The sequence below is a fragment of the Lithobates pipiens genome, unplaced genomic scaffold (assembly GCF_037356315.1).
Source record: "Lithobates pipiens isolate NorthernLeopardFrog02 unplaced genomic scaffold, aLitPip1_a1.2 Scaffold_13, whole genome shotgun sequence".
Classification (NCBI taxonomy): Eukaryota; Metazoa; Chordata; class Amphibia; order Anura; family Ranidae; genus Lithobates; species Lithobates pipiens.
This window is the reverse complement of record NW_027507718.1, coordinates 351539521-351562036: the sequence shown is the minus strand read 5'-3', so window position 1 is coordinate 351562036 and position 22516 is coordinate 351539521. Positions and strand designations below refer to the sequence as shown.

Genomic DNA, 22516 nt, shown 5'->3' with positions numbered 1-22516 from the left:
TGTTTGCGAGAGGTTAACAGGCTCAATTGACTCTGGAATGCCTCGCACTCGTAGATTCCGACGTCTCCCCCTGTTGTCCAGGTCTTCCATGTGGCGGTTAATCTCCCGCAGGTGAATGGCGTGGGATTCCGTTAGCTGCTGGACCTGGCAGAGGGAGGCATCATGGCGGGCCTGTGTGATTTCCATGTCTTCCACTCTCGTCGATATGGAGTGTAGGTCGTCTCTAAGATCCGCTATTGCTGCAGCTAGGGTGGATTTGATGTCCGCTGCGACTGACCTGAGATCCTCCAAGCTGATGGCTGGTTGTTCTCGATGTGCTGGGTCTCCCCTGTCCCGCAGCGGGCTTCTGCTGTGGGAGCGGTGTGGACGGGACATCGCTGCAGCGGAGGCTTGAGAGCTGCCTCTGGGCCGCGCTCTGAAGATCTCCGGGATTTGTCTGGCTGAGTGCGGATCCGGTTCAGCCGGTGATCTCGATCGATTCCCCGCTGACTTATCCTCCTGTCTCTCCATGTTTCGGTCGCTGGAATGCTGGCTACAAGCCGGTAGCTGAAGTTGCAGGGCCGACTGGACGGGAGCTAGACAATTACGCGTCCATCTTGGTACGGTGCCGAGCCACGCCCCGAACCAGATTTTTTTTTAACCACTAGCCGACCGGATCCTGTACTTATACGTTGGCAGTTTAAAGATGGATATCTCGGTAACGGCAGCAGCTGGAGCCGTTGGCAGCGGAGGAGGTGATTGGTCCTCTTGCTGGCTCAGTATGGAGACAGATGAGAGGAAGATGGCCTACACCCGTCTCTATACAATTGCTGAGCGGAAGGGACGTCAAAACATCACTTGCGCCCACAGCTCTTTAATGGCCATTTAAAAAAAAAATTTCTTAGGTCAAATAAAGGTAAAAATGTTTTCTTAGGTAAAATAAATAAGATTTTTTTTTTAACGTGCCCTGTCCTGACGAGCTCGCGTGCAGAAGCAAACGCATATGTGAGTAGCGCCGACATATGAAAACGGTGCTCAAACCACACATTTGAGGTATTGCCGCGATCGGTAGAGTGAAAACAATAATTCTAGCCCTAACTCCTCTGTGACTCAAAACATGCAACCTGTAGAATTTTTAAATGTCGACTATGGAGATTTTTTAAGGGTAAAAGTTTGTTGCCATTCCCCAAGCGGGTGCAATTTTGAAGCGTGACATGTTAGGTATCAATTTACTTGGCATAACATTATCTTTCACAATATAACAAAATTGGGCTAACTTTAATGTTTTATTATTTTTTAATTCAAAAAAGAGTATTTTTTTCCCCAAAAAGCTTGCTTGTAAGACCACTGCTCAAATACGGTGTGACAGAAAGTATTGCAACGACTGAGCCATTTTATTCTCTAGGGTGCTAGAAAAAAAATATATAATGCTTGGGGGTTCTAAGTAATTTTCTAGCAAAAAAAATATTTTTAACTTTTAAACAACAAATCTCAGAAAGAGGCTTGGTTAAAAAAACTAAATTGGTGTGGGGGTTCACCTTAAAATCAATACCAGACCTGAAGGGCCTGGTATGGATTGTGGGGGGACCACCACACAGTTCTTCCACATTCTTGTATTGTCGGCAATGTTTTTTTTTATATTCACTTGTCAGCAGGGAAATCCATTGTTAAAGAGGAGTTCCCCTTAAAAAAATAATTAAAAGTCCGCAGCGACAAATACTGCAGCTGCTGACTTTTAATAATTGGACACTTAACTGCCCCCTCTGCTCAGCGGTGCCGGCATTGAAACTGCGGGCACCCGGCTGTGGCTTCATAGTCAGGCACCCACTGTGCATGAGCGAGCGGTGCCACGCGCCGTGATTGGCCGCGCAGTCTGACAGGAGGGAGGGGGCAGAGCTGAGCCCTTCCTGCGCCGGGGGGAAGTGATGTCACCAGCCCAGGCACTGAAGGAGGCAGACTACAAGGGGCCCCGTAGCAATAGACATTTAGAGGTGAAAAAAAAAATGTTTTTCCAAATGTTTTATTTTTTTATTTTTTTAGGAATTTTAATCATTTTTTTTTTGTGTGGAACACCACTTTAAGGACACGGCAGCTGGCTTCTCGGCTCACTCCTTAACTGCTTCCCGTCTGCGCTCTGTGTTTAAACAAGTCGAGGTAGTGGTACATCGCTCAGAATGTGTGCCTGCATGAGCCCATTATACAGCATATCACAGATCGGGCTCTGGGTGCTGTGATTGGCCTTCCCGATCACAGCCGTCACAGTGTAAACAGTGTGTCAGTTCTCCACCCTGACCTCAGTGAGAGCTTAGGGATTTTACACAGATGTCACAGATCACACATACTGCAGCCATCCCCACACAGTACACCAAGAACCACTGTCACCACTGTCCCTGTCCCATGAACATCTGTTCAAGTGTCCCCATGAACATCTGTAACAGTGCACAAAACATCTGCCACAGTGTCTCATGAACACCTATACCAGGGATATGCAAGGGATATATCCCTGACCTATACCAGTGCACAAAAAACATCTGCAATAGTGCAATAGTGTTCCATTGAAACATCAACATCTCTCAGTGTCCTCCAGTGGACGATCAACATTTGTCAAAGTGTACAAGTGCAAAAAAAAATATCTGTTAGTGTACTTATGTCCCAATAATAAATAAATAAAATAATTAAAGTGCCTCTGTCCCCCTTGTGCTCACATGCACATGCGCACACACACACAGTATTCCCATACGCATAAGTAAACTGGTAACCAATAAAGGCTTATAAAGCACTGCCTATGGAGATTTTTAAATACTGAAGTTTGATGCTATTTCACAACCGTGCACAATTATAAAGCAATACATGTTTGGTATCTATTTACCTGGCGCAAACACCATATTTTATATTTTACCAAAAATTTGGGTATTATATTGTCTTTGTGTGCATTAAAATATATTAAAATTATATTAAATGATAATAAAATATATTTATGAGTTAGTGTGTAAATTTGGGTTAGAAAAACTGCTGTGCAAATACCGTGTGACATAAAAATTGCAAAACCCACCATTTTACTCTCTAGGGCCTTTGCTACAAAAGTATATAATGTTTAGGGGTTCTAAGTAATTTTCTAGCAAAATTGCAGATTTTTACTTGTAAACAAAAAGTGTAGTAATGTGGATAATCCTAAAGGTACTCTTTGGATGTTGTGTCTCTCTATATGGCTAGGCTGTGAAAAAGTCTCACACATGTGGGAGAGGAGTCCTCAGGAGGAGTCGCAGAATGTGTTTTGGGGTGTAGTTGCAAGTATGTCTATGCTGTGCGTGAGAAATAACTTGTTAATATAAAACTTTTTGTGAAAAAATATTGTGGGAAAATATTACAACTTCAAAAAACTCCCCATGCCTCTTACTAAATATCTTGGACTGTATACTTTCCAAAAAAGGGTAATTTGGTGGATATTTGTACTGTCCTGGCTTGTTAGGGCCTCAATAAACGAGATAGGTCATCAGTACATCAGGTGTGATCAATTCTAAATGATTAGTACCATAGTTTGTAGACTATTTTCACACAGACCAAATAATATAAACTGATTTGGGTTATTTTCACCAAAGAAATGTAGAAGTATAAATTTTGGTCAAAATGTATGAAGAAAAATTACTTATTTGCAAAATTCTATAACAGAAACTAAGAAAAACGATTTTTTTTCAAATTTTTTGTCTTTTTTCATTTGTAGCACAAAATTTTTTATAAAAATTTCATATGGGTACAGTGTTGCATGACTGTGTAATTATCATTCAAAATGTGAGAGCGTTGAAAGCTGGAAATTAGCCTGGGCAGGAGGGGGGGGTGCAAGTGCTCAGTTTTGAGGTGGTTAATACTGCAGCTACTACACGTAGTTTACACACTAGGCTAAACAGTGATAAATTCAGTTAAAAATGCTAAAACATTATCGTTTTTTTCCAGTGTTTTTACAGCAGTTTTTAGCTTTCTAGTGTGCATTAGGCCTTATTGATCAATTAGCTGATAGATGACTGCTCTCAATAGCATGTCTAATCTTATCATAAATGAGATGTTAATTTGTACTAAAAGCTGACAACTATTTATGCTGACGCATTGAACTAAGTAAATTTCATATTTTCTGAACTGTTTTTGGCAGTCATTCTTTGGGGTACAGTCTTGTTGCTGGAAAAATGAATATAACCTTGCCATGAATGAATACAACTGACTAGTTTTGACACAATGAGAAGCCTAGCATAGTTTGTTATTATACTGCACCACCAGCTTGCAGTGCCATAATATCATATGATAAATGTGTGGAAGTGTGTGGAAATCTTTCCAAAGACTATTGTCACAAGAACAGGTCACCTACTGACATGTTCTGGTGACAAGTTTAAATTGATGGATTTACCATCTGTAAAATGTGCTCTGTTTGGGATACCTTGATTCCAATTAAGGAGCACTAAAATGTGAAAACAAGGGTTGGCTTTATTAACAAATAGGGATATACATACATTATAGTTGATCAAACGCTAATGGTCTCATGCATCCTGTAAGGGAATGTCCCACACTGCGCTTGAGTGCTTCCGTCATATACCACTTCCTCCAGTTTGAATATCGATATTAGATATTATAGCCGCATATTACAACCAGGCAGGACTCATTTGGCTGCAAAGCTGGAACTGTTTATTTGAACAAGAATACAGGCTTTTATACACTTGAGAAGCAGGTTCACCCCTTCTGATCATATTACCCTAACAATACAAACTGTAACCAGAAACATAAATTAACGTAAGCTAATTAACTAGTAATTTAACCAGCCTAGGCGACTTAGAGATGTGACCTTTCAGGACAGACTTGCCGTCTTCTAGCTCAGAAGACATAATACACATTATCATAAGTATAAACACAGAACACCTTCACACAATAGCAGAAGCCCCCAGTAGCAAACTATCCATCTATCCTCAAATAAACCAGGAATAGTCTTTGTATATTTCCTGGGAGAGACAGGGTGACTTAGACATAAGAGGACATGGGTAGCTGAAACAAAGATTTCCCTTAACAAGCCAGGGCTCATGGTCAGTGAAAACTGAACAAATTAAGAAATACTTAGGTATACAGTATTTTATTACTTCTGAAGGGATTTGAGCTGCTCTAATTTCCTGTCAACTGATTGGATCCCAAAATTGGAATATATTGCAGCTCACCAACCTTTAGATGTCGTGCGACAGTATCGTTTTTTTTTTTTATCTTTGACTTTCCCCCCCGCTATTTTCACCTGGTAAAATGGCAAGTAACAAACCTCCCATATTACAGTTCTCCCACTCTGAATGAACGTACACAGGGGCACCTTTCTACAGTAACATTGTTAATCTGGGTGCGTTAGATGTACTAGCAGATTTAGATACAATAACAATTTAAAACCAAACTCCAGATCACACTGCAGTTACTCAAGCAGTTTCAGCAACGGCTTTTTTTTCTTTTAGGATAAAGATTTAATATGACTAAATAAAAGCTGAGCATTGTAAGTACCCCTGTCAGTGGTAAATGGTTTGTCTCAACACTTTTAACTGATACAGTTTCAGGAGAGCTTATTCTGTTGACAAACAATAGACTTACTGTCTGGATCAGCAGTTGAAAATAAAAGAAAGAAAACATAAAAAAAGAAAACGAATGCAGCCACCTCAGCTAAGAATTGGTAAGCTGCAATATTATAAATATCTACTTTTGGTTTAATACTGCTTTAAAAAGGCTTCTCCACAGCTGTACTAGAGAAATGCTCGATTAGCTAGGTAAATAGATGTGGCTTTTCTATCCCGCCTGGCACTCTTTGTCCTGTTGTTAGTGCATGATGAACTAAAACCTGTTTGTGTATATTCTGTAATATACTATTTCACGTTTAGAACACATTTCTGAAGAATAAATCGTTCACTGTCATGTAAAATCATCATATAGAATGCATCAGACAAGCTAAAGGATGATGGGATATGTAGGTCAATTCCTGGATTATTGGACTGATCTTATGCCTGAAGGATTAATCTATAAAGACTTCTTATCACATAGAACATTTCTGAAATAAAAACATGAGACTATGTGACATGGATTTAATTGACCACAGCAGCCATAGCAGTTAAAATAAAAATAAATAAATAAATAAATAAAAATCAAAAGCAAATACGCAATTTACCATTGAAAGAACCAGGATCTTTGGCCCTAAACTGTTAAAAATTATATTGTACAAGTTGTACCCAACTTTTATATTAAGCTTTATCTCACTGGCACAAGGATTTATTAAAACCAAAATTTCCTGGAAACTGGGCCCCGAGTGCACCACTTCAGTCCCCAACACCAGAGGGTTCTATACTAACTGATGACCCCCCCCCCCTCTCCTTTATCAAAACCCCCTGCTGAATCAGTTTTGGCAAACTCCTTGCTGGTAGCAACTATGGCAACAAGAGTCAGATGAACCCTCAAAATGGCCTTTCACCATTCCCGCAGATCCGTCAGTGCCTTTTGAAAGAGCAGCGATTCTTGAGCAGCAGTATACCAGAGCCACTTGAACACTGGAACCACGGGAAACTCAAAGAACTGTAACACTCCTGAAACAGCATGTAAATAGAAGAGCAGACAGAGGTGCCTCTAAGTGCAGACTGAAAACTGATGACTTTTTTTCCACACAACACTGTAGGAGAGCAACTCACATTTATGTAGATGAGAAAGACATATAGTGCAGTCCAATTGTCCTGTGGAACCGCCAAATGCTTTCTGTGCCGCAGGTGTAACTGCTTTGCTGGATCCGGAAGCTGGCTGTTGGATGAGGGGATCCAAGAATTAGGGTGGACCGCTCCTGGAACACGGCGCCAGGTGCGGTGGCATCACTAGGCAAGCGGCGACGCATTTCTGAGGCATGCACACTGGCGATGAGCGATCAGTGTGTGCTCCTTTGTGAAGCATTTCCACCCCTCCTTCCTGGATCCCCTCATCCAACAGCCGACTTCTGGATCCAGCAGAGCAGCTACATCGGCAGCACAAAGCGCTTTTGGCCAAAGGGCAATTGGATTACATTATATTCCTTTCTCATCTACATAAATGTGAGTTGCTCTCCTACAGTGTGGTGTGAAATAAAGTTAAGTTATCAATCTGCAGTTAGAGGTGCCTCTGTCTGCTCTTCTCTTTACATGCTATCTGCAGACTGCTTCTACCTCCCCCCTGAGGCTTGCCCTGAGTCATGGACCCTCCAATATTTAAAGACTTTTACAGCAAGCCTTAAACTGTTTTGTGATCTTTTATGTGAGGTCCTGCTTACTCCTGCTATTTCTCATGTAGGTTTCTGGAGTGAACTGTAAACAACTATTGCACCAGTTCTCTTTGTTTGTTGCTCCTGAAACAGCAGCATACTTGAATAACAGGGCACTGGAACAGCAGGCAATAACAGTTTTTTTTGCCAAACGCGTAAGCTGCTGTAACTTGCAAACGGTACCCTTTAGCAATAAAGTACTTTTATTGGGAGGACGGGTGGCCAGCTCTTCATCTTATCCTCTCAATAAATGCAGCTACATGGACTTAGGTTCTCAGGAACAACAGCAGAAGACAGTAACAGCAACCACATGGCCTTAGTAGCAGGTGAATATCTCCCTGAAGCAGACAGTCTCTGGCAGCACACACAGCCAAATGAAACTCTCTTTTCTCCTGTGCAGAGCACAGCCATGCATTGCAGCATGTGGCTTTGGGCACCCTTCACCAGACTCCCAGCCATTAGTCCTAGAATCTTACATGCACAGGCCATAGCAATCTCCTAGTTAGCTTAAGCGCTTACTTCCCTGGCTCTCTTGTATTGCCCCCAGTTCTTTTCCCTCTGGGTACACATTACGGCAATTTCCTAAGCTCCCGAATAAACCTGCTCTCCCTAAAAGGTGTTTTTTTTACCATACTTTTTGCCTTCACTAACAGTCGACCATATAATGTCATTTGAGTCGAAAAAGTTATGGCCGGTAGGTAGCCGCACTCTGGCAACTTTAGCAAGGTACCCATCCTATTAATAACTGTATTCATAAAGGATGTTGTTTTTTCCTTTTTTCTTTGTTCTGTTACAGATAATTTTGGGTACCAATATTCATTTATATGTTACTGATAATTAATAATAAAGTTTACCCTGTGCTTTTTAAATCTTTTATTTTTTCTAAATCTTTATTTCTCACACCTATGATGAACGGATTTCACCACGCAACTCCAACACGGTGTTTGGTTAACTAGGACACTTTCAACTGATTGATTTTCTTGAGATGAATGAGAACCAGTATTATTTTCTCCCCTCAAATCAAATCCAATTATCTGCACACATAAAGAATGTATGTGAGACATCGACAAGGTACACAGAAAAGTGATATCATGAATGAACAATACCAGTTTTCTCACCAGTGTTCTGCTCCAACAATACTCTGTATATGAAGTTGTGCTGACTTACAAAGAACAGAGAAAATCCTCACTGATCTCTTCTTTTCAGAAAAGTGTTGCTGCCTTATTAGCCAACACAGTTTTTTTTTTTTTCTCAGTTTGGTAGCACAAGATTTCTTTGTATGCCTTGGATTCCTTGTACGGTGAATCTATCAGACATTCAAATGTATACTATTTGTGTTAAACTTTGAAGCTAATAATCCCCTGTGGGTAACTGAATTTAACCAACTTAAGGACAGAACCTATTTTTCAGACTCAGTGTTCACAAGTTAAAATAATTTGTTTTGCTAGAAAATTACTTAGAACCCTCAAACATTATATATATATATATATATATATATATATATATATATATATATATATATATATATATATATATATATATATATATACTGTATAAATATATATTTTTAGATTTATTTATTTATTTTTCTAAGAATAAAATGGCAGTTGTTGCAATACTTTTTTGTCACACTGTATTTGCGCAGCAGTCTTACAAGTGCACTTTTTTGGGGAAAAAATACACTTTTTTAAATAAAAAAATAAGGTAACAGTAAAGTTACCCATTTTTTTTAACTGTGTAAATTCATACCAAACATGTCACGCTTCAAAATTGCGCCCGCTCGTGGAATGGCAACAAACTTTAACCCTTAAACATCTCCATAGGCGACATTTACAAATTTCTACAGGTTACCAGTTTTCAGTTACAGAGGGGGTCTAGAGCTAGAATTAATGCTCTTGCACAAACGATCGCGGCGACACCTCACATGTGTGGTTTGAGCTCGCTTCTGTGCGTGAGCTCGGGATGGGGCACTTTAAAAAAATGTTTTATTATTTATTTTACTTTTTGTTTTTTATTTTGACACAGTCCTTTTAAAAAACATTTTTTAGATCACTTTTATTCCTAATACAAGGGATGTAAACATCCCTTGTAATAGAAAAAAAGCATGACAGGACCTCTTAAATATGATATCTGGGGTCAAAAAGACCTCAGATCTCATATTTACACTAGAATTCAAATAAAAAAAACAAAGAAAACCAAAATGTCATTTGAAAAAAAAAAATTCTCCCCTAAGAACATTAGTTGGAATTGACGTTTGGTGTTGCTTCTGCTAGTCAATGTTCTGGAGCCGAGTGCTCACTCAGTAGGCAGGCATCCAAGGGAGAGAACACTATTATCTCCGCCAGTAAGCTGCAGGGACCCCTCTCCCACCCCCGATAAATGTAATCTTGTGGCGAATTCGCTGCAGAGACCATTTTTATCTGAAAGCGGACCATCCACTGAAGAAGATCTATCGTCTGCCATAACAACGGTATTCCTCTTCAAACAGGCGCCGTATAATGAAAGCGGGCCATCCGTAAGTGGTTAAGAATTGACACTCTATCAAACAAGGTTAAAGCGGTATTAAACCCAAAAACAAAAAAATATATAATTTTTATAATATATATGTAATATATAATTATAATTTTTATAATTATAAAAATTATAAAAATTATATAATATATCATTTTCTAGACTTTTTTCCTTCATTTACACATGATGATCTGGACAGTGAGTCTATTATTTCTCAACCCCCTTTACCAGAACAAGCTGTCCAGCAAGTTAGAGGATTGAGACAAACTATTTCATACTGACGGAAGTTTACAATGGTCAGTTTTTCTTCATTTATGTAAAGTCTTTATCCCAAAAAGAAAACCTGCTGTAACTGTTTATAAAAGGTTAGCTGGAGCTCAGCTTTAAAGTGATTGCAAAGTTGAGCTCCAGCTTTTTTTGTAAAAATAACAAGCATGTTATACTACCTGCTCTGTGCAGTGGATTTGCACAGAGCAGCCCAGATCTTCATCTTCTTGGGTCCCTCTTCTGTGCTCCTGGCTCCTCCCTCCTGTTGAGTGCCCCCACAGCAAGCAGCTTTTCCATTCAGACACAGAGCTGTGGTTCTGGCCCGCCCTCTCTCTCTCTCTCTATCTATCTCTCCGGATTGGCTAACTGACTTTGACTGACAGCAGCTGGAGCCAATAGTGCCACTGCTGTGTCTCAGCCAGTCAGGAGGGAGAGTCTCGGGCAGCTGAGACACTCGTGGACATCGATGGACAGAGATGGGGCTCAGGTAAGTAACAGGGGTGCTGAGGGGAGCTGCTGCGAACAGAAGATTTTTTTCATCTTAATGCATAGAATGCATTAAGATCAAAAACCTTCTGACTTTACAACCCGTTTACTTGTTAGTCAAGTTTATCTTAATCTGCTAGTATTCTACCCTTTCCCCAGATTTACAATGCTGATGGCCAAGGGTGACTTTGTTGCTCCTCCACCCAGAGTGAAGATACCTACCCTAATACAGGAGGCGTGTTACAGGTTTCTTGTAAAACTTCCTTTAGATTTACCAAAATCATATAATATGAGGTCAAACCTAAATACTTTTTAATTTGTATGCAAATAGGCAGGTAGCCTAAGTCCTACCCCACCACTAGTAAAAATGTTGGGGCTCCTAAGACCTGTGGTTTCGGAGATATGGGGCTTCTTGCACAGCCTGTCAGAACAGAGCTACATACAGATACAGCTACATACAGAGCGGCCAGTTTAAAAACAAGCTGGAACACTTTGTTTGCAGCACACTGAGAGGATGAGCTCACAGTGCCTCTCCTCACTTCTTGTCAGAGGCACTAATCTCAATGGACAGCTTGGAGTCTTGCACCAATGGTACCATTAGCCCCAGTTGTCCCATAAAATGCTGCAGTGGAGGCATGCCTCTTACTGCAGTGTCATAGAAGGGGGCATGTGTTTAAAAACCAAACTCTCCCTTCCAGCCCAGGCCTCTTAACTAGAAGGAAAAAACATGTTTATGGATATAAGATTTTCCCACAACCCCATGTTTTTCTCACACAGTTAAAAGGGAGAGAATCTACTGCTGTTGAAAATGTACTGTTATAATCAAGCTAAATCATATACTACATGTTGTAAGTAGGGATGGGCTGAACGGACCCCTGTTTGGTTCGCACCAGAACTTTCGAACACTGTGAAAGTTTGGACCTGAATAAGGAACCCCATTAAAGTCAATGGGACCCAAATGAAGGCTTATATGGAATTAATTGGGCATACAATGGTTATAGGGGTCCAGGTCTTGCCCTGGGGGACATGTATGAATAAAAAAAAGTTTGTGAAAAATGTCATTTTTAAATGAGCAGTGATTTTCTGATTTGTAAGTGAAAGCATAAAAATGAAAAATACCTTCCAATACAGTGCCTGGGGAGTCCCTTTAGTCTACCTGTAAAGTGGCTGATGTGCACCATGTCTAAAATCTGCTGCAGCAATAAATGCATTTATAAAGACAAAAAAATATATAACATTTTCCTGCAAGCTGCCTTTATTTTGCTCAGCAACAGCTGGGGAGCCAGTGTGTATGATGAGGCCACAATGTAGTACACTGGGAACAAGATTAGAGATTTTTTAGCTACATTCTGGTGTCACTTTGACTTTAGATAGAAGTAAAAGGTGCGTAAAAATTGGTCTTTGGGTGTTGGTGGTGCCTTCTCACCGTAACCCTATAGAGGAAATTTTGATGAAAGCAAGAATTGGCCTTGCTGTAAACAATTGCAGTGATATTCACCTGTCAGACAGGTGCAGGAAAATTACTCTTTGGGTGTTGGGGGTGCCTTCCCACCGTAACCCTATAGAGGTACTCTTGATGAAAGCAAGAATTGGCCTTGCTGTAAAAAATTGCAATGATATGCACCTGTCAAACAGGTGCATAAAATTGGTCTTTGGGTGTTAACTGTGCCCATGAAACCTATACCAAAATAATACTTCCAGATTAAGTGATTGAACACCCTCAATGCTAGGCAGCCTCAACGTCCTGCAAAGATTCCACATCCCAAAAAGACTTAATCAGTGACATCGGCATCAGGAGTTTCATAGCTGGTAATCCAGTACTCATTCATTTTTATGCAAGTCAAATGTTCCATGGAGTCTTTGGACAAACGCATTCTATGATCAGTAACGAAACCTCCTGCAGCACTGAATGCCAGTTCTGAATGTACACTGGATGCAGGGCAGCCCAACAACTCAATAGCATACTGGACAAGTTCTGGCCAGTGGTCTAGTCTCAGGACCCAGTAAGTCAGTGGATCGTCAGCTGGAAAGCTCTCCATCTCTGTTTTGGCCCCAAGGTAATCATCCACCATGTAATGCAGACACTGCTGATGGGATGGGGAGGCTGACAGCCCTGCTTGGCAAGGATTGAAAACATTCCGAAATGCCTCACTTAGGCGGACACCTTCTCCAATGCTCCTCTCTTGACCAACAGAAGACTCAAAACGAAGTTTTCCACAACACTGTAACCTACTGGAGTCAGGAAAAAAGTTCAATAAAATCCTCTTTAATGTGTCCTCAATAGATTTTATCTTCTGCACTCTCTGTGGGGATGGGATGAGTTCTGAGACCTTCCCCTTTGTAACATGAGGTTGCCCATGCGCCTCAAATTTGCAGAGGCTTGAGAAGCAGATTTCTCGGGGTCACTCAGGATGACAGCATCTGGAACTTCCTCCTCCCAGCCACGTACTACTCCCAAGGGTCCTGGGGTTGGAAAGCCATTGTTTACAGATTGGCGCCTATGAAAGTGCCAGAATCCTCATCCTCCTCCCCTCTTTCCTCCTGTGTGTTCTGTGATATAGGAATGATGGTGTCTGGATATAGTGGGCCTTGAGAGGAAAGGAAATCATCCTCTTCCTCCTGCTGCTCTGTCTCCAGTGCCCTGTCCATAATACCACGCAGAGTCTGCTCCAGCATGAACACAACAAGGATTGTGTCATTGATGCATGCACTGTCACTGCTCACCGTCCTGAGCCTGTCATAGTGCCATACTGGCACATGTACTTGTTGATTGCCCTCTGCTGAATGTATAGCCGCCGCAGCATTCGCAAAGTTGAGTTCCACCTGGTGGGCATGTCACAAATCAGGCAGTTTACGGGCAGGTGGAATTCCCGCTGAATATCAGCCAACCGAGCACTGGCTGTGTATGACCGCATGAAATGGCTACAGACTCTTCTGGCCTGCTTTAGTACATCTTGCAACCCTGGGTACGTAATTAGGAAATGCTGCACCACCAAGTTGAGGACATGTGTCAACTTTCCATTCCTACACCACCATTCCTGGCTCCAGCTGGTGTGGGGTGAACCACCTCTGGGCTTGTCCCTGCTGAGCTGCAAGAATCTCTTCTCCGGTGCGGTTCCTGTCCCCTAAACACACCAGCTGAAGCACTGTATGGCACCTTTTAGCCTGACTCTGGGAATAGCCCTTTGAACACTTATGCCGCGTACACACGAGCGGACTTTTCAACATCCAAAGTCCGACGGATGGAACATGCTTCAAATTTTTCCGACGGAACTCCGCCGGACCCGGTCCCTTCGAAAAATTCGCTCGTGTGTATGCTATTCCGACGGACTAAAACCGACGCTAGGGCAGCTATTGGCTACTGGCTATGAACTTCCTTATTCGAGTCCAGTCGTACGTCATCACGTTCGAATCCGTCTGAGTTTAGTGTGATTGTGTGTGGCCAAGTCTGCTCAGTCGAAAAGTCCGTCAGAACTCTGTCGGAACTCCGGCAGAACTCCGGCAGAACTCCTTCGGAAGTCTGTCGGACATAAGTCCCCTCGTGTGTACGGGGCTTTAGGGGTACCTTATGTTCATAGGACAATTCTGCAGAGGGCATGGAGGGGTGGCAGAGGAGGAGGAGGAGGGGGTAGGGCTCACAGGTCTAACATCATCACCACCAGCTGTATGGAGACGTGGGGGCACATCAAGCTGCAGCATTGAGCCCTGTCCTGCATCCTTTCGAGTTGCAAGCAGCGTTACCCAGTGTGCTGTGAAGGAAACATATCATCCCTGCCCATGCTTGCTGGATCACGTGTCAGCAGTAAGGTGGATTTGGCGGCTGACTGCCTTGCCCAACGATGCCAGAACTTTCCCTTCCATGTGATGGTAGAGAGATGGAACGGCCTTACGTGAAAAGTAGTAGTGACTGGGAACCTGCCAATGTGGTAAAACACATTGTACGAATTCACATAAGGGGGAAGAATTCACCAGGCTGAAAGGCAGAAGTTGGAGAGCCAACAGCTTTGACAAGCTTGCATTCAGGCACTGGGCATGTTGGTGGCAGGGACTGTATTTTATTTCCGCTGCAGCAGATGGGGTAGAGAAATTTGCCGGCTATAGTCTACAGCTGGTGGTATGCTGCTGGCAGATATGCTGCAAGGACCTGGGACACCCTGTTCTATACTATCATCCCTGTCAGTGGAGGCTGCTGAAAGGTAATGACTCAGTATCGCAGGGGCAGACTGAAGTGGGTGAGGAGGAGGGGGAGGGACAGATTTGTGCCCCTTTGGTGTGGCTTTTAGGTGCTCTTGCCAACAGGCTGAGTGGTTGGACGTTAAATGCGGTACCCAAATGGTAGGTGTTTCTGCCACGTTGGATGTGCCTGAGACACAGTTTGCAGATAGCAACAGTATGATCTGCTGCAGATGTGCTGAAAAAGGCCCAGACAGCTGAGCTCTGGGGAGTGGGCTGGGAGTTAACAGCTGTAGAATGTGATGAATAGGATGGCTGCTCTCTACTCTTTCTTGATGTCAGCTTCCTTGGGGTTGTGCAGCCTTACCTTCAGTTTCCTCTTCTGCTCTATCTGGCACCCAAGTTGCATCAGTGACCTCATCATCATCATTATCTTCTCCATCTCCTCCATCTTCATCATTAACACTGGAGATAACTTGGCAATACGTTGCGACTTGGCGAACATGAATGCCAATTTGTCTACCAGTGTTCCTCCCTCTTTCTCTCTGGGCTCATGTTCCTGTTATCCTCAACCTCAGAACCAACATCTGAATCCAGTAATGGCTGGGCATCATCAAGGAACAAGTGGCTAATGCTGTGGTCAAATAACTCAGCTGACTCCTCAATGGATGATGTTGGGGCTATGGCAGGAATAGATGTGGACAAGGAGGCAGGGTTATCCACTCTGGCAACTGAAGGGGACTGCACACTTGTCTCTGTTTGCGTGACAGAGGATGAGGAGGATGAGGAAGGTTAAGTAAGCCAATCCACCACCTCCTCTACATGCTGTGGCTGGATAGCAGGGGCAAACTCACTAAACAGAGGGAATGATGCCCTGCCTGAGGACTGACCACCACATCCACCTTTGCCTGTGGACACATTTGTTGCTGGCCCCCTTACACTACCAAGGGAATGTCTGCCTCTCCTTGTTGTCTCTCCCACATGTAATAATCATAATTTTTTTGCTCAAAAATGACTCAGAACCCCTAAACATTATATATATTGTTTTAGCAGTCACCCTAGGGAATAAAATGGTGGTTGTTGCACTGTACTGTGACATACTGAAGCAAAGCATGATCCCCTCCCTTCGGAGACTGGGCCGCAGGACAATATTCCAACATGATAACAACCCCAAATACACCTCCAAGACAACCACTGCCTTGCTAAAGAAGCTGAGGGTAAAGGCGATGGACTGGCCAAGCATATCTCCAGACCTAAACCCTATTGAGCATCTGTGGGGCATCTGTAAATGGAAGAAGGTGGAGCGCAAGGTCTCTAACCCGGCAGACATCGAGTCGGTGGCAGTCACGGAGATCGCGGCAGGATCGCACCCGTGACACTGCTTCTTAAAGGGGACGTACCTGTACGCCCTTTTGCCTACCAGCGCCATTCTGCTGACGTAGATCGGTGTGCGCTGCTTGGCAATCGGTTAAAGATCATATATATTACTTCAGCAGCAATCAGCTGCTGACACCAATGGAAGCCATGTAAATCAAATGCATGCTGGTGATAATAGTGTTGTGAAATTTGTAGTACTGGAGCACATTCCAATGAACTCACGTGGTGGTGATCACGACAAAAAGATTTTGCAGAGAGAAATGCGTTGGATTCACTTTTATCTGCTACTGTGCTCCCTGGCCTCAATGAGGCTATGAGCTACAAACCATTTTTTATGATGGGAGATATTTCTCTCCCCATTCTTAACCAACTACCCACCCATACTGACGTATGTGGGTTACTGTATCTGTTTGATTCATGTCTTCCTACAATTGACCTAGGTTGCTTTGCTTATATGCTTTTGATGTTTTTTTTGTTTTGTTTTATATGTGAGAATTGTCTCAGTGTTGTATGTTTATTGTGGCTGGTCCGCTGGGTTTGCCTATTGTCTCTGGATATAGGAGCTTTTGACCCATGGTTTTTCTTCTCTGATAAATTTAAGTGTTGCTTTTTTCTCTGGAATAGCTTATAGCGCCATTATTATATATAGTTGGCATTTATTTTTTATGCCAGTTGATAATCAATGGAGTGCTCTCTTAGACCGTTGTGATATGGAGTATACCTTGTCTGACAATAATTGTATCTATATGCATTGATGTCTTCCTTGTGTCTAACTGTGATCATGTCCACATGCAGCGATGCACTGATTTGTGTAGCTTGTGGTGGCCTGCTGTTTAATGCCATGCATGCACTATGATGTGTATGTCCGCAGCACATGCTCAGGCTTCTCCCGCAATGTTGTTATGGCACGCCTTGTGGACTTGGCCCCCTTCTTTTTTGTTCGCCCCAGGGTTCCGAATTGCAGGCTGCGTGCTGGCCAGCATCTTTCCGACCTACACTGTGACCTTTTCCTGCTGTGATTGGTCACGCTGGCTTGGGCGGGACCCTGCAGCACCCACCACTGCTACCCCTTCCACCACCACACAACCAATCACTGCTGCCACCACTGCCAACTCTGCTCCAGTACAGAGCATGAGTGGCACCTCGAGCCACTCACTCCATAACACGCACCCCAGAGCACTCTCCCATCAGGTGCACCATCAATTATTCAGTTAACACCTTCTGAAGCCTAAGGAATACCATTACAACATTAACAATCATACAAAAAGAACAAATTTGAAAAAAAACATCCAAAACAGGAATACACCACATGCAGGAAAACACCTATCATGCAACCTGATCAACACTAGATCAGCAGTCAAGCACAAACACGAAATTCATGATTTTATCACTCAACACAACACAGACTGTCTCTTCATCACGGAAAGCTGGCTAACACCTGACTGTAACACCTTTCTAGCAGATTTAGTGCCTGAGAACTACTGCATTCAACAAAGAGTCGATCAAAGAGGAGATGAGCTAGCAGTCAGGGCCGGACTTTCAATAGGGCTTGACGGGGCTCAAGCCCATGGGCCCCGTCCAATAGGGGGCCCCGCGAGCCCCGCAAGCCCATACTTTGCACTAGGCGTCCGCGCTATAGCAGGCTACAGTGCGGACGGCAGTTGCTGGGAGGACGTCTTTGTTTACTTCCCCTGATGCGTGCCGCGGGCGCGCATCGGGGAAGTTCTGTGTCGGCAGTGTCCCTTGGACACAGCCAATCACAGATCATGCTAAATGGCCAATCACAGCGGCCATTTAGCACTGATCTGTCCAATGAGAGATGATATCATGAGATCATCTCTCATCGCCGGCTCTCCCCCTCACAGAGACAGCCTGTGAGGAGGGAGAGCGACGTGCAGCCTGTCACTGTGAGTAAAAAAATAAAAAAAACAATGTAAAGTGCTGTCCCCAGTGCCATCTGTCCCCAGTGCCATCTCTCTGTCCCCAGTGCCATCTCTCTGTCCCCAGTGCCATCTCTCTGTCCCCAGTGACACCTGTCCCCAGTGCCATCTGTCCCCAGTGCCATCTCTCTGTCCCCAGTGCCACCTGTCCCCAGTGCCATCTCTCTGTCCCCAGTGCCACCTGTCCCCAGTGCCATCTGTCCCCAGTGCCACGTATAAGTGCTATCTGTACTCAGTACCATCTGTCATCAGTGCCACCTGTCCCCAGTGCCACCTGTCCCCAGTGCCACTGCCATGTATAAGTGCCACCTCTCCCCAGTGCCATCTGTCCCCAGTGCCACGTATAAGTGCCATCTGTCCCCAGTGCCACCTGTCCCCAGTGCCACTGCCATGTATAAGTAAGTGCCACCTGTCCCCAGTGCCATCTGTCCCCAGTGCCACGTATAAGTGCCATATGTCATCAGTGCCACCTGTCCCCAGTGCCACGTATAAGTGCCATCTGTCATCAGTGCCACCTGTCCCCAGTGCCACTGCCATGTATACGTGCCACCTGTCCCCAGTGCCACGTATAAGTGCCATCTGTCCCCAGTGCCACCTGTCCCCAGTGCCACTGCCATGTATAAGTGCCACCTGTCCCCAGTGCCATCTGTCCCCAGTGCCACGTATAAGTGCCATCTGTACTCAGTGCCATCTGTCATCAGTGCCACTGCCATGTATAAGTAAGTGCCACCTGTCCCCAGTGCCACCTGTCCCCAGTGCCACCTGTCCCCAGTGCCACCTGTCCCCAGTGCCACTGCCATGTATAAGTGCCACCTGTCCCCAGTGCCCTCTGTCCCCAGTGCCACGTATAAGTGCCATCTGTCATCAGTGCCACGTATAAGTTCAATTTGTCATCAGTGCCACCTGTCCCCAGTGCCACTGCCATGTATAAGTGCCACCTATCCCCAGTGTCATCTGTCCCCAGTGCCACGTATAAGTTCCATCTGTCCCCAGTGCCACCTGTCCCCAGTGCCACTGCCATGTATAAGTGCCACCTGTCCCCAGTGCCATCTGTCCCCAGTGCCACGTATAAGTGCCATCTGTCATCAGTGCCACCTGTCCCCAGTGCCACTGCCATGTATAAGTGCCACCTGTCCCCAGTACCACGTATAAGTGCCATCTGTCCCCAGTGCCCCCTGTCCCCAGTGCCACTGCCATGTATAAGTGCCCCCTGTCCCCAGTGCCATCTGTCCCCAGTGCCACGTATAAGTGCCATCTGTCATCAGTGCCATGTATAAGTGCCATATGTCATCAGTGCCATCTGTCCCCAGTGCCACCTGTCCCCAGTGCCACTGCCATGGATAAGTGCCACCTATCCCCAGTGCCATCTGTCCCCAGTGCCACGTATAAGTGCCATCTTTCATCAGTGCCACCTGTCCCCAATGCCACGTATAAGTGCCATCTGTCATCAGTGCCATCTGTCCCCAATGCCACCTGTCCCCAGTGCCACATATAAGTGCCATCTGTCATCAGTGCCATCTGTCATCAGTGCCATCTGTCCCCAGTGCCACCTGTCCCCAGTGCCACGTATAAGTGCCATCTGTCATCAGTGTCACGTGTCATCAGTGCCACCTGTCCCCAGTGCCATCTGTCCTCAGTGCCACCTGTCCCTAGTGCCATGTGCCATCTGTTATCAGTGTCACGTGTCATCAGTGCCACGTATTAGTGCCATCTGTCAGCAGTGCCACATATTAGTGCCATCTGTCATCCGTGCCACATCAGTGCCACGTGTCATCAGTGCCACATCAGTGTCACGTGTCATAGTCCTGGTGCTCCTGGGCCTTCAAAAGTGTAATAGGTAGTCAAGAAGTTAGATGTGTAATTTATGCTCCTAGAACACGTGACGGCGCTCCCTGCATGTTGGGCCTCTCTAAGTGGCCAGGCTGTGGAAAAGTCCCACACATGGTATCGTAATACTCAGGAGGAGTAGAATGTACAATTTATCTTGCACTACTTTGTTCAATGAGTTATTTTGTTATATTCTTGCAATTGATTTGTTATGATTGCAACCTTACAAGGTAGTTGATTGTTTTTTAATATGTTTTCCAGGTAAATAAGTGTTTTATATTCTCATTCTGACCAAGATATTTGTGCATTGCAATAAATACTTGATCACTTTGAACTTTTTTAATCATTATTTATTTATTTATTGGAAAAAAACTTTTCAAGCTTCAATCAGTAATAGATTATTACTTTGTTTAGCATTTAACACTGTCTACGGTACCAGTCACCTTTTAAAAGTAGCTTGGCACTTCAAATAACGATTGGATCGATTATATTGTTACGGCACCAGATGGCGACAAATTAATATAGAAGGTAGGGCCCGAAAGTGACTCAAGCCCAGGGGCCCCCAGCACCCTAAGTCCTGCCCTGCTAGCAGTGATCTACAAATCTCACCTCATGTTCACAAAACCAACTTTACAGAGCTCACTGCCATTCATGGAAACACTCAGACTTCAATGTCAAACAACACCCCAAGACACCATTTACATATTACTGCACCTTTTATCGAATTCATCTCTACATACACCTTGAAAACCAAAAACCTCCTGCTACTTGAGGACTTTAATCTCTGGGCAATTCAATGCATTATCAATGCACTATACAGCTCTGTCCAGCTGCAGCAGCTGTCAGCCTTCCATAGACTTTTACAGGCTGCCAACAGCAGGGCTAAACTGTGCATCCATGCGTTCTGCCTGCACTTGAAGCCTTGAGCTAAGCTCTTTCATGGTACTGCTACAGGGGAAGAGTGAGAGAGAGCTGCAGAGCACCATTTGATGCTGGCAGAGATCTGTTACTTTGGCTGCGATCAAACCTGTCCTGCAAGGAGAGTTGTGCTGCATCTGGATCAAGTGCTGGGCTTCATGCAGGCAGCAGGCTGTTGCTGTGCAGAGATCTGCTGGCTGCAGCGAGGGATGACAGAATGTATTACTTTTCCAGGGTGTTCTAGTTCCTGTGATTTCAGTGACTGGTTGTTTCAGTATCCTGCTTTCCAGGAGAAAGCAGATTGACAGAGAGTTTGCCACTTCACCTTTCACTGTCCAGACCCATGCTGAGAAAGGGACAAGACCTACAAAGGTTAATTAACTGCAGCAGAGAAAAAACAGAGCTCCCGCCTTGACAAACAGGTGCTGGGTTGTGTGTCAGAACTGCGTAAATGTTAGGCTTGAATGGACAGAACTAGAAATCTTTTGGCAGGTAAAACATTTTCAACATATTGTAGGTATTTTATCTGTGTATTTAGCTGGTTTCCTGTGGGTCAATTTTAAAGCTGAACTCTGAAAAAAACAGAAATCTTTCATTGTACTGCAAGGGTTAAATGCTTGCCTAGGTATATGGGACTGGAAAAATGGTATGTTCCTTCTGCACTGCTAGACCCCTCCCAACAGCCTCTTTTTCCCTACGTTCTGGCATTCGCAGGTCCTCTGATATCATCAAATGCAACACGGGCCTATAGCTTTGAGTTGGAAGTAAAGATAACAAGGGACAGTCCTCCACCGGGGAAAAGTAGAGAAGAGGGCCAGCAGTGTGGGGAGCTGGGATCAGGGAAGTAAGTCAAACTGCTTTTTTCATTACCCTAGACTAAGGATTAGCCGAACACCCCCCCCCCCCCCTGGTTCGGTTCGCACCAGAACCTGCGAACGGACCTAAACTTCATGTGAACTTTAGAACCCTATTAAAGTCTATGGGAATCAAACGTTTAAAATCAAAAGTGCTAATTTTAAAGGCTAATATGCACGTTATTGTCCTAAAAAGTGTTTGGAGACCTGGGTCCTGCCCCAGGGGACATCTATCAATGCAAAATAGTTTTAAAAACTGGCGTTTTTTTCGGGAGCAGTGATTTTAATAATGCTTAAAGTGAAACAATAAAAGTGTAATATTCCTTTAAATTTCGTACCTGGGGGGTGTCTGTAGTATGCCTGTAAAGGGGCGCATGTTTCCCATGCTTAGAACTGTCCATTAAAGAGAATGCTGGACAAATGGCGGAACCCTTCTTGTTTTATTTGAAAACAACAGGGACAAGGAGAAACAGGAAATTACATCATAACCATGTAGTTCCTCTAGGAAGAACATTACATTAGGCAAGCATTAAACAATAGCACTTAATGGAATAATGCTAATCACAGTATAATACAGCATATGAGAATGGTTGCTGCACCTATGTCTGTATAAACAGTATGCTAAGACTGAGATTACTCTGTTTTAGCATACTGAGATTACTCTGTAGTAGACTGGATAGGGAAAAGTTCAGTAGACCAGAGTATTGGTTCAGAAGTGAGATGATTAAAAGAGAGGCCCTTGATTCATTAAAACTCCAGTAACAAAACTGGATGTGACAGTTGACACAGAATGTTTATGAGCCATAGGCACTGAATAGTGGAGTCAACTTCAAGTGGGAAAAAAATGCATCACAAGAATGTCTGAATTAAAGTACAAATATCTGACTGATTTTTTTTTTTAA

At 43.9% G+C, this 22516-nt stretch overlaps 1 protein-coding gene across 1 annotated transcript in view; it reads right to left on the bottom strand.

Annotated features, from left to right (window-relative positions):
• The window catches only part of RXFP1 (relaxin family peptide receptor 1), a 523212-nt gene that overhangs the window by 225632 nt on the left and 275064 nt on the right, over window positions 1-22516 (bottom strand). The window lies entirely within an intron of this gene.